The sequence below is a fragment of the Pogoniulus pusillus genome, chromosome 18 (assembly GCF_015220805.1).
Source record: "Pogoniulus pusillus isolate bPogPus1 chromosome 18, bPogPus1.pri, whole genome shotgun sequence".
NCBI classification, from domain to species: domain Eukaryota; kingdom Metazoa; phylum Chordata; class Aves; order Piciformes; family Lybiidae; genus Pogoniulus; species Pogoniulus pusillus.
The window spans coordinates 5060496-5071645 of NC_087281.1; positions in this window are offsets into that span (position 1 = coordinate 5060496).

The window sequence follows — 11150 nt, forward strand, 5'->3', positions numbered from 1 at the left end:
ATCGCCATCCTGTTCCTGGTTCTCTTTGTTTCACCACGTAGCCATCACCCACGAGGCAGACAAAGCCATCACCATCAAAAATCTGGCTGTATTTACACATTCTGTATTTGTTTTCCTTTCCCTATACCTTTGTAACTTCCCTACCTCAGATACCTTTTTAAGCTATTGGTAAACTTTTCTTTTTAACTTCCAAATCGAGTGAGATTCATTTATTTGGGTGTGCTTACCTTTCCTCTTTCTACATCTAATCCCTTTCTTTTGGGAAAGAAGGGGGAGAGGGAAGGGCACTCTATAAATTGTTATTGGTTCTATCAAATTTATTAGAGTCTCTGGGAATTTAAATTAGAAGCAAGACAGAGGTATCTTCCAACCTGGTTAATTCTATGATTCAAGAAGAGGGGTTTTTAATTCACCATTAACAGGGTTCTTACTTTCATCAAATAAGTATTTATATATCCTCTGATTTAAAAAAAAAAGGTGAGATTTCAACTAAACCAGGAGCCATTACCTAACTTATCACCAATTCTAAACTAAAACAGCCTTCTTGCCAGGGAGATATCTCTGAGTTTCTGGCTGTGCCATTTGGCCATTGGCCTAAATAAGCATGCATAGGACTGATGTGTCAATGGTACATTTCTTCTTGATGAAAACCAGGTCTCTCACAGTATTGTCTTAACATTTCCTCCTAGCAATGTTAATCACAAAAAAAGATCAGTCTTTTCCAGCAGTAGCCTTTGAAAAGTCATCTCAGGTCATTCACCTAAGCTCTAACCATAAACCCTACAGGCACTTCTCAAGAGTAGTTTGATCAGTCGTAATATCTTCAAGATATTATTCTTCAAGAAAAGACTGGATGAGGCACTTAGTGCCATGGTCTAGTTGATTGGATAGGGCAGGGTGATAGGTTGGACTGGATGATCTTGGAGGTCTCTTCCAACCTGGTTGATTCTATGATTCTATCTCTCACCAGCTAAGATGACAGATACATGAAAATATCTGATATCTAAATTTAACATGGCTAACCAAAAATGAGATGGTTCTTCCTTAGTGAGACTTGATCCAGTTTGTTCAGAAAGCAGCCATTTACGTAGCTGGGATGTGGCCTTTCATTTGGTTCCTTACACATCTGGGACAGCTTAAAAGTCACAAAATGCTAAAGCAGCAATAAGGCTCAGCTTGTGAGTTTCTATTACTCCATAGTTTGGACCCTTAGGCTTGAATGTGGTGCTTAAAAAGCAACAACCTTGGATCCCATCTCTCCTGATACTTTGAAGCTGAGACCTGAAAGATATGTTTCTAATAGCTTGAGCATTCAATTTAGAATCATAGAATCACCCAGGTTGGAAGACACTTCCAAGATCATCCAGTCCAACCTAGCACCCAGCGCTAGCAGTCAACTACACCATGGCACTAAGTGCCTCAGCCAGTCTTCTCTTGAGCACCTCCAGGACAGTGACTCCACCACCTCCCTGGGCAGCCCATTCCAATGCCAATCACTCTCTCTGTGAAGAACTTCCTCCTGACATCCAGCCTAGACCTCTCCTGGCACAACTTGAGACTGTGTCCCCTTGTTCTATTGCTGCTTGTCTGGCAGAAGAGCCCAACCCCACCTGGCTACAGCCTCCCTTCAGGGAGTTGTAGGCAGCAATGAGCTCTGTCCTGAGCCTTCTCTTCTGCAGGCTGCACACCCCCAGCTCCCTCAGCCTCTCCTCACAGGGCTGCGCTCCAGGCCCCTCACCAGCTTTGTTGCCCTTCTCTGGACACATTCCAGCACCTCAACATCTCTCCTGAAATGAGGAGCCCAGAACTGGACACAGTACTCAAGGTGTGGCATGACCAGTGCTGAGTACAGGGGCAGAATAACCTCCCATGTCCTACTGGCCACACTGTTCCTGATCCAGGCCAGGATTGCTTTCCAAATGTTCTTCAGATTTTTTTGATCATAGTCTTTTGAAAGATGAATTTACAACTAGAGAAAAGAAGACTTAGAGGGATTTTAATAAATGTTTCTAAGTATCTGAAGGCTGGGCAGGAGGGGAGGGACAGGCTCTGCTCACTGCTCCCTGGGATAGGACAAAGAGCAGTGGGCGTAAGTTGCAGCACAGGAGGTTCCACCTCAACACAAGGGGGAACTTCTTTACAATAAGGATCACAGAGCACTGGAACAGGCTCCCCAGAGAGGCTGTGGAGTCTCCTTCTCTGGAGCCTTTCAAGACCTATCTGGATGTGCTCCTCTGTGATCTGTGTTAGATAGTATTGTCCTGCTCTGGCAGGCAGGTTGGACTTGATGATCTCCTTGGGTCCCTTCCACCTCCTAACATCTATGATCCTATGAAAATGCAGATTATTGTCAGGTGCATAAGAGTGAACAAAATCCACCACAGCAGCAGCAGCCCACAGTCCCGGTCTTAATAGCTGCTTGGCTTACTGGGGCTCAAAATTCTATCCTTAAAACATTCCTTATGCATCTGTAGCTTCACTCATGAAATCAGGTAGACTCAGTTAGTTGGCTGGTTGTTCTCCTATACAGCCTCCAGTCCAACACAGCTGCTCAGAGTCCTCTCAGTCTTGCCACAACCACCTTGCCCTGTGATTTTGTGGAAGTTTTCTACAACAGGGCCTAAGTTTAATCTGACCTTTAAGACAAAAGACACTGTTGCTGTAAAGTCATTTGAATGAGCACTTCTGTTGAGCCCCAGCTGTAGAACAGTGCAGGATTTTTAATGAGCTCTGAGCTCATTAAAGTGCTCTGAGCGTGTGGATAATGGCTGCATCTCACTGGATAGCTGCCCCTACCCTCTGTTCCAAACCCACTAGAGTAAGCCAGATAGTCAGATGCCAGCACCACAGTATCCATAGCCATTCTGTCCTTCCTCCTTACAGCTAGGGCAAAATTCCCCTTTGCCATATTTTTATCATGGTCGATAGACTTCCACAAGAACTGACTTTCAGGTAGCTCCCAAAGGACAGCCCAGCAGGATCTGGATATTTTGATGCTGATTCCCTAAGCTGTCCCTTGTTTTTTTTAGGTAAAAAGCTGGAAATGGGGTTGATTTTTTTTCAATATGATGTTAGCAGTGAGAATTTCCCTTCTGAGTAGAAAAGAGCTAAATGTACTAAAAGGAGATAAAACTGTGAAATCTCTTTTATTGAGCTAACCAAAAATAAGAGGCTCTCTTCCATTACTGTTGGGAAGTTGTAGAAGACTGGAGATGTAATTTAGTTGATAATGCTATTGAGTTTCTCTGTCAAAGGTACTCCCATCAGTAACTTCTGGTATTATATTTTTATGTCCTCTAAAATAGCTGCTTATTTGCTTTACTTTTGTCCTCTCCTCAGAAACAGTTTGCAGAACAGCTCTCTTTAAAGAATAAATTTTAGCTCATAAGTAACAGGTTCTCCTTGAACTTAAATTTCATAGACTAGAATACAGCATTCTCTTTCCATATTCTTTTCTCCTATTTATATAGCATTGCCTATGGAAAAAAGAAAACTCCCATGCTAGTCTGGAATGGAGATGCAGTAAAGGGACTCTGGGGCTGGCCCCTGGGCCAGAAGTTACTACAACTGAACACTGCTGTGCAGGCACAGCTCGTTACCACCTGGTGACTTCTTCACAGAGAGAGTGATTTCCCATTGGAATGGGCTGTCCAGGGAGGTGGTGGAGGCACCGTCCCTTGAGATGTTGAAGAAAAGCCTGGATGTGGCACTTAGTGCCATGGTCTAGATGACTGGCTAGGGCTGGGTGCTAGGTTGGACTGGATGATCTTCGAGGTCTCTTCCAACCTGGTTGATTCTATGACTTAAAGACCTTTAGTAGGGCATTTGGAGGACATTTATGACCCCTATTTCTCTCTACAACAAAGAGAAAGAGATCACCATCAAACTTGTAATACAGGTGGGAACAAAGATGTAGGCATAAAGAAAGCAAAACACAACCTCATCTCATTCCAAACAGCAACACCAACCCCCACCAGGAATGTTCACTGGGGATTAATATCTGTTTGTGTTTAATGAGCTAAAGCACAGTTTGGGCCATTAACTCCTCCCAGCTGGTTATCTGTTCCCCAGGAAATGTCCTACAACTCAATCATTATTGTTCAATTACACCCACATGGCTGGCTTCTGCAGCCTTGCTGCGACATCACATTTCTAACAGCTGTGTTTGGCCAGCCGCTAACTAAGAGGCTGCATCCCAGTTTGAAAGTAAGTGGAGGGAGAAGGACGTGAGGCCTGGCTGATGAACAGCTGTGGTCAGTCCTACATCCTTCTGGCTTTCCAGCAGTGCAAAACCAGTGCACTGACAGTGAAGTGGAGAGGCAAGAAAGTAATAGTCATGCTGGGTCCTTAGAGTAGCTGTGGGCAGTGACCAAGCCCATGAAAATCAGGAGCCTCATCCAAACACCTGCTCCACAGAATACTGCAGCTTCAGACAGTAATTCTCATGCAGAAGTGTTCAGAAACCAGACTAGCTGCATTGCATAGACAAATCTGAGTTCTTGTTTTGTTAAGCCTCATCTTTCACACTTCCTATTAATAGATGCTGTGAAAAGAGCAGTCTGAATCTGCTATCAAAATGTTGCACTCTGTACCGCAAAACCTTTGTCATGAAGTTAAATCACTAAGTCACTTTAATGACAGAATACTATCTACCTCTATGACATGCATGGAACAGCTCATTTAGTAGTGAAATAAGCAGTGGGAAGAGTTGAGATGAATTACTTTCATGGCGTAGAGCAGGAAGGAGAAAGCTTATCTTTTTCAAATGGGAAGAGTCCAAACGAATCAACGCTATCGTCTCTCTGTGCAATGTGTCCAGTTTAATAGAACTGTCCCTTTAATGCAAAGATTATTCTGTCAGAAATTCTCCAACCAGTTATATACCCAGCAGCAACTGGTAAAAATGGCAGCACTGACTTTGAAGACTGTTCTGCTAAGCCCAGGGCAGCCTGGCCAGTGAGCCAGCCAACAACTTCCTCTGCTGCAGAGGAGCTGCTGCTGCTCTGAAGTGTGCGTTCAGACTTTGTAGGCTCTCAGGGAGTGACAGGACTAGGGTCTCCTGGTGAGAGCCTGGAATGGGTTGCCCAGGTTGGTGGTTGAGGCCCCATCCCTGGAGATATTTAAGGCCTGGCTGGACGGGGCTCTGGACAGCCTGATCCAGGGTAGGGTGTCCCTGCCCATGGCAGGGTGGGGTGGAACTAGATGATCCTCTTGGTCCCTTCCAATCCTAACTGATTCTATGATTCTAAGCTCTTGAGCATGAGAGTGGTGAGAGCCTGGAATGGGTTGCCCAGGGAGGTGGCCCCATGCCTGGAGGTGTTTAAGGCCAGGCTGGATGAGGCTGTGGGCAGCCTGCTCTAGGGTAGAGTGTCCCTGCCCATAGCAGGGGGTTTGGAACTGGATGATCCTTGCGGTCCCTTCCAACCGTGACTGATTCTATGATTCTAAGAGGAGCTGCTGCTGCTGCTCTCAAGTGTGCATACGTGCAGGTCTCTGTTAAGATTAACATCAAATATAAATTATAAATATTACTTTTCTGGTGTGAATATTATTCATGTTTTATTAAATTTGCCATTGGAATGGGCTGCCCAGGGAGGCTGGATGTTAGGAGGAAGTTGTTGCCAGAGTGAGTGATTGGCATTGGAGTTGTTCAAGAAGAGCCTGGATGAGGCACTTAGTGTCATGGTTTGGTTGATTGGACAGGGCTGGATGATCTTGGAGGTCTCTTCCAACCCGGTTGATTCTGTGATTCTATGACATGCTATTTTCCCAGGTACGTTTCCTGTGTAAAGATCCTTCCAGAAACTGTGATTATGATCATGAAGGAAAACACAAAATATTCCAAGGCAGAGGGAAGAAAAGGAAATTGAGAAAGCTGCTGCTGCTGCTGCTGCTACTGTCACCTGGCCACAGTGAATAGCTTTCTCTGCAGGCAGGAACGCAGCTAATGAGCTGCTAATAGGGGAAGCAGTGATTCACTGAGGGAATCACCCTAACATTCCAATCTAAGGAAGGCTTGGAGAAAGGTGGGCTCTTCAAATCATTCCCCTATTAATTACAGTTTTTGCAAATCAAACTGTCCATTAGGCACAAGCATCAGAAGGTTTGGCCAATGCATTTCAAGTATTGTGCCTGGTGTGGCTACACATATATTCCCAAAATGGAAGTAAGGCACAGTGTGAGGTTGCACCTGACAAGGTGGTGCTGAGATCCTACCCCTTAGGACAGCCTTACTGGAACCAGATCCTCACTGGATTTTTTGGCTACTCCTCATCTCAACTGCTGAACCCTACAATGAGAGGAGGAGAGGTAGTGGCCAAACTAGTCTAGCAGAAATTTCTACCCTCCAGGACAGTTTCCCCTGCCACCCTGGTGGTTGGACATGATTCTACTTCACAATTGCCTGCAGAGTCCTCAGTTTTCCTCCTCTGTCATCTTTCAGCTCAGTAGCATCTCCTGTAGTATCACAGTATCACCAAGGCTGGAAGAGACCTCATAGATCATCAAGTCCAACCCTTTACCACAGAGCTCAAGGCTAGACCATGGCACCAAGTGCCACGTCCAATCCTGCCTTGAACAGCTCCAGGGACAGCGACTCCACCACCTCCCCGGGCAGCCCATTCCAGTGTCCAATGACTCTCTCAGTGAAGAACTTTCTCCTCACCTCCAGCCTAAATTTACCCTGGCGTAGCCTGAGGCTGTGTCCTCTCGTTCTGGTGCTGGCCACCTGAGAGAAGAGAGCAATCTCTTCCTGGCCACAACCACCCCTCAGGTAGTGTCCCATACTGAACTGCCAATACTCCTTTTTCAGGCAGAATGGCAAACTATGACTTTCGAGGGTTTCACATCCCAACCAGGTGCTCAAGCCCTAAGGGCCAAGGATGGAGGCATCTTCTAGTCCCTTGGAACACTTTTCATTCGCATTTTATGTGAAGGTGGCTTTAGGATATTTTCTTTATTCAGTGAATTAAGTAGAATGAGTCAAGATTAAGTAAATGAGTATTTAAATACTTGCAGGAAAAAAAAAAAGCTGAAGGAGTCACAAGCACATGGGACACTAAAAATGAAGTGTTTGCAAAGCAGATGACTATTTGTTGGCTTTAAGGAATCACAGAATCATACAATCAACCAGGTTGGAAGAGACCTCCAAACTCATCCAGTCAAACCTATCATCCAGCCCTGGCCAGTCAACTAGTTTCTTATTCCCCCACTATGACCAGAAGGCTGCTGCACCAATCCTTTTCCTGACTCATCAGTGTTGTCTCAGGAAGGGCAGAGTTTTTTGTATGCACAGGTAGAATGCACTATTCATCTTTAAAAAAAAAAAGAAAATCACAGCACTACTTTTCAATTCTGCTATGATCCACTACAGAACTTTTCTGTCTGTTTCTTTGATGTGAAATTGCTGCTTACACTACCCCCTTCTTTCTGCTGTTGACTCTTCCCTCAGCTTTGACAATAATCCAAGTCTTTTTGTGTTTTCCTTTCATGTAAGAAGAGGCCTCCAAAAAATCCCTTCTTTCAAAACTACCTCCTGTCTTAGTGCAGGCAAAAGGCATATGCTTGTTGAAATACAGGCAGCAGACAAGCTGCAGTTGCTTCATCTCAGGCTAGCTAATATTGAGTCAGTGTTACTTTTCTGTTTCCCCTCTGTTAGGAACTAATAATTGGTTATGAATTGTGAATATTAATTTCTGTATGAAGATTATTTTTTATTACTAATATTTAAAAAATCAGGAAAATTCCCTAAGATTCTTTGGATTTTCAGTTGACAGAAAGTAGATGCACAAAGGGTATTTATAAACCCAGAATTAAACAGTTTAATCAATCAGAACTTGGAAAAACAGTAATGCAAACCCAGGAAAAACTATGCTTATGAAACTTTAGCATTAACTCCAGCAGATGCACTCAACATGTTTTGGTCCCTGAGTAAGTTTCCTGTACAAAGATGCTTCCAAAACTCACAATAATGATCCCAAAATATTCCAGGCAGAGGGAAGGAGAGAAGAACTGAGTTGCTGCTGCTGAGTTCTCTCCCATGGAGTAGAAAAACATGCCTGGGCAAGCCAGGATATGTATAAGCCTATTTTGGACCTATCAGTCCTACGACGATAATAATGCTTCTGAACTGACTGCTTTTCACATCCCCACGAAGCCTTAATAGCTTTGGAAATGTATTTTTAAAATAAGTTTTTTACAACAATGACTGAACTCAGAGCCAGGTGAAGGCTTGCTGTTCAAAAGCCATTTTGAAAGGGGAAAGCATATGTGTAGCTGTAGAGGGAGTGTCTTCTATCAAAAAGAAAAGAGAAACCCAACACAGAATAGAGCGGTGATACCAGGAAAATAAGGTCTCTATTATAGGCCTACAGACCAATATATTACCAGCATTTGTACATGGATCTGCTGGGTATTTCTGGCAGTGTGAAGAAAACATTTATGTCCTACTAATCCAATATTATCATCCTCACCCACCACCCTTTCAAGTGAGATGAAACAGCATAGCCAGTTGTGTTTCCACAGGCTCGTTTGCATTGTCCTCATCTCGCCGCCTCACCAGCATTTAATGTCCTCCCTTCAGATATGCTGGTTCAGCCTGACCTTCATCTGAAACGCCACAGCCCAGTCTCAACCAGCTTTATAGCCACCTCACCAGCAGCCTTTAGCTCAGACACAGTCTGGAGCCCTGCTTCTCTGGCAAACATTCAATTTTCACATGCATCAGTCTAGATTTTCCATTCCTCTGCTTTAGTGTAATGCAATTATGCTTAATTGAGTTACTCCTGACATCCTCCAGCAGCAGAGAAGTGCTGGCATAACAAAGATGTGGAGCTGAGGAAATGCTGGGTTGCCAGGCTTACATGGAAGAAAAAGAGAACAGATGTCATTAAGGTTTGACTCAGTATCTCTTCTACATGACAGTACTCCTCTTCCCATCCATAAGCATATTATTTCTTCTCCATTCTTTCCATTATGTTTTTCCCAACTAAAGAGGATGGGAGTCAGCCAGTTCCTTACCTAGTGCAAGGAAGGCTCTTTGTCTCTGTCAAAGTCAGCAAGGGCACACTGTTATACCTGCCTCACACGTGTTGAGGCTGATGTCTTCTATTCCCTCAAAATGGCAATGCTGCAGAAATAATGTCTGCAAGGATCTTTTCACTGAAACTCTCAGGCTTTTATAAGTGTTTCAGGTAGCATTTTGATGACTCCATATTTTCTGATAAAAATGTGAGTGTCACCAGAGAAACAGCGTGAGAAGGACAAAAGCAGTTAGTACTTTGCCTCCTCAAGAGTTTGGGAAAAAATATCTGGAATCATAGAATCAGTCAGGGTTGGAAGGCACCACAAGGATCATTCAGTTCCAACCTCCCTGACGTGGGCAGGGACACCCTACCCTAGAGCAGGCTGCCCACAGCCTCAGCCAGCCTGACCTTAAACGCTTCCAGGGATGAGGTCTCAGCCACCTCCCTGGGCAACCCATACCAGGCTCTCACCGCTCTCATGCTGCACAACTTCCTCCTCATGTCCAGTCTGAACCTCTCCACCTCCAGCTTTGCTCCATAACGAACGAGTGTTCCATTTGAATGGGTGTAGCAAATATGGGTTTCTATGCATGAGAATAGGCATTAAAATGGCTGATAACTTCTTTTTTTAATGACAAAAGTATAGAGAATGAGCTATGCCAGAAGAAAATTACCTCATCCAGACAACTCTTCTCCAGAAGCCATGGTTATCTTTTGGTTGCATGGCTCAGTATTGCAGAGCATTATTCTGTGCATATTTAAAAATTAGCTCAAGTTCTTGCAGCTTAATGCACACAAGTAAAAAAGATACTTTGTTGTTTGTGGCTGCTGTGATAGGCTTGATAGTCCAAAAATAAGCTTATCCATGTCCTGGCTTGCCCAGGCATGTTTTTCTGCTCTCCTTTCTCCTTCCGCTGTGGGGAGAAGCAATCACAGGAGAGAGGACAAAGGACCTGAAGCCATTGAGTCTAAGGACTCTGGCTTGTCCAGACATGTTCCCCTGCTCCCCCTCCTTCTGTGCTGGGGGAAGCTACTACAGGAAAGGAAAAGGAAAGCCCTGGTTTCACCTAATATGGCCAAGCTTGGCAAAGTGCCATTCTGATTGGCTAATCTATGTCCAAAGGCCCATTAGTGTCTCAGGCTGTATTGATAAAAAGGGATGAGCAGGTAGCACAGTGCTGCTGCTGCTGCCTCACTGCAGCCTCAAACTGCCTAGGAACTCCACTGCCTCGAGCTTACTAGCAGCAGGCTCTAGATGCCTGCACACAATCAGCCTGCATAGCCAGCTTGAAACTGTGCCAAGACTGCACATGGCATTGCATCCTGCCTGCCCCTCTGCAAGGCTGCTGCTGAATCAGGAATCAGGAGGAACCAGGTCAGAGACCATGCTATAGACTCCCAGCTTCCTGAGAAAAGAGCCTCTAATGGCTTTGAGATCTCTGAAGGCAGCCCCTCCACGTGCTTTGGGTACTGTCTGATACTATTTTGTGAGTAAATATTTAAACCTCTTGTAACTCACTAATTGCCTTCTGCCATAAGCAGAAAGGTGCTTCCTGTGTCCTCTAGTGGCTAAGTGGTATAATTAACCACAAGAACCTTCTCTTCCAGTACAATGTTTGCATTCACCACTTTATGAACTAAGTGCTCTAGTTTTGCCTGTTCCCTGAATGTATAAATTTCCAAACCAAGTGTTTTGAACCCTGTGAATAACTTCTCTGGCCAGTTTTCATGCTCATAAACCATTTTCATAGTTATGAACAATCTTTGGATATGAAAATTAATATGGGTTTTTAATTTTGCATAATTTGCCACAATGGCATAGCCATTAATCATTGTATTTGTGCTAGTTTGAAGCTAGCTGGAATATTTTGGTGAGAAGAATTAGGTTACAGGCTGTGAAAAGGAAACAATGGTGAGTTCTGCTGCACTCATAGGCTTGCTGAGATGTATAAAAACAAGAACATAAATACAGATAACAGAGTTGCTCTCTGGCTCTGGCTGCCTCCCTTCTCTCCCTAACCTGCTGTCTGTATAACTAATCCATCTGCTTTCTAACTCCCCTGGCTGATTGTCCAAACCCACCTTGAACATAAGACTAAGGTAGGCAGGTGGAAAGGTGGTTGGGAG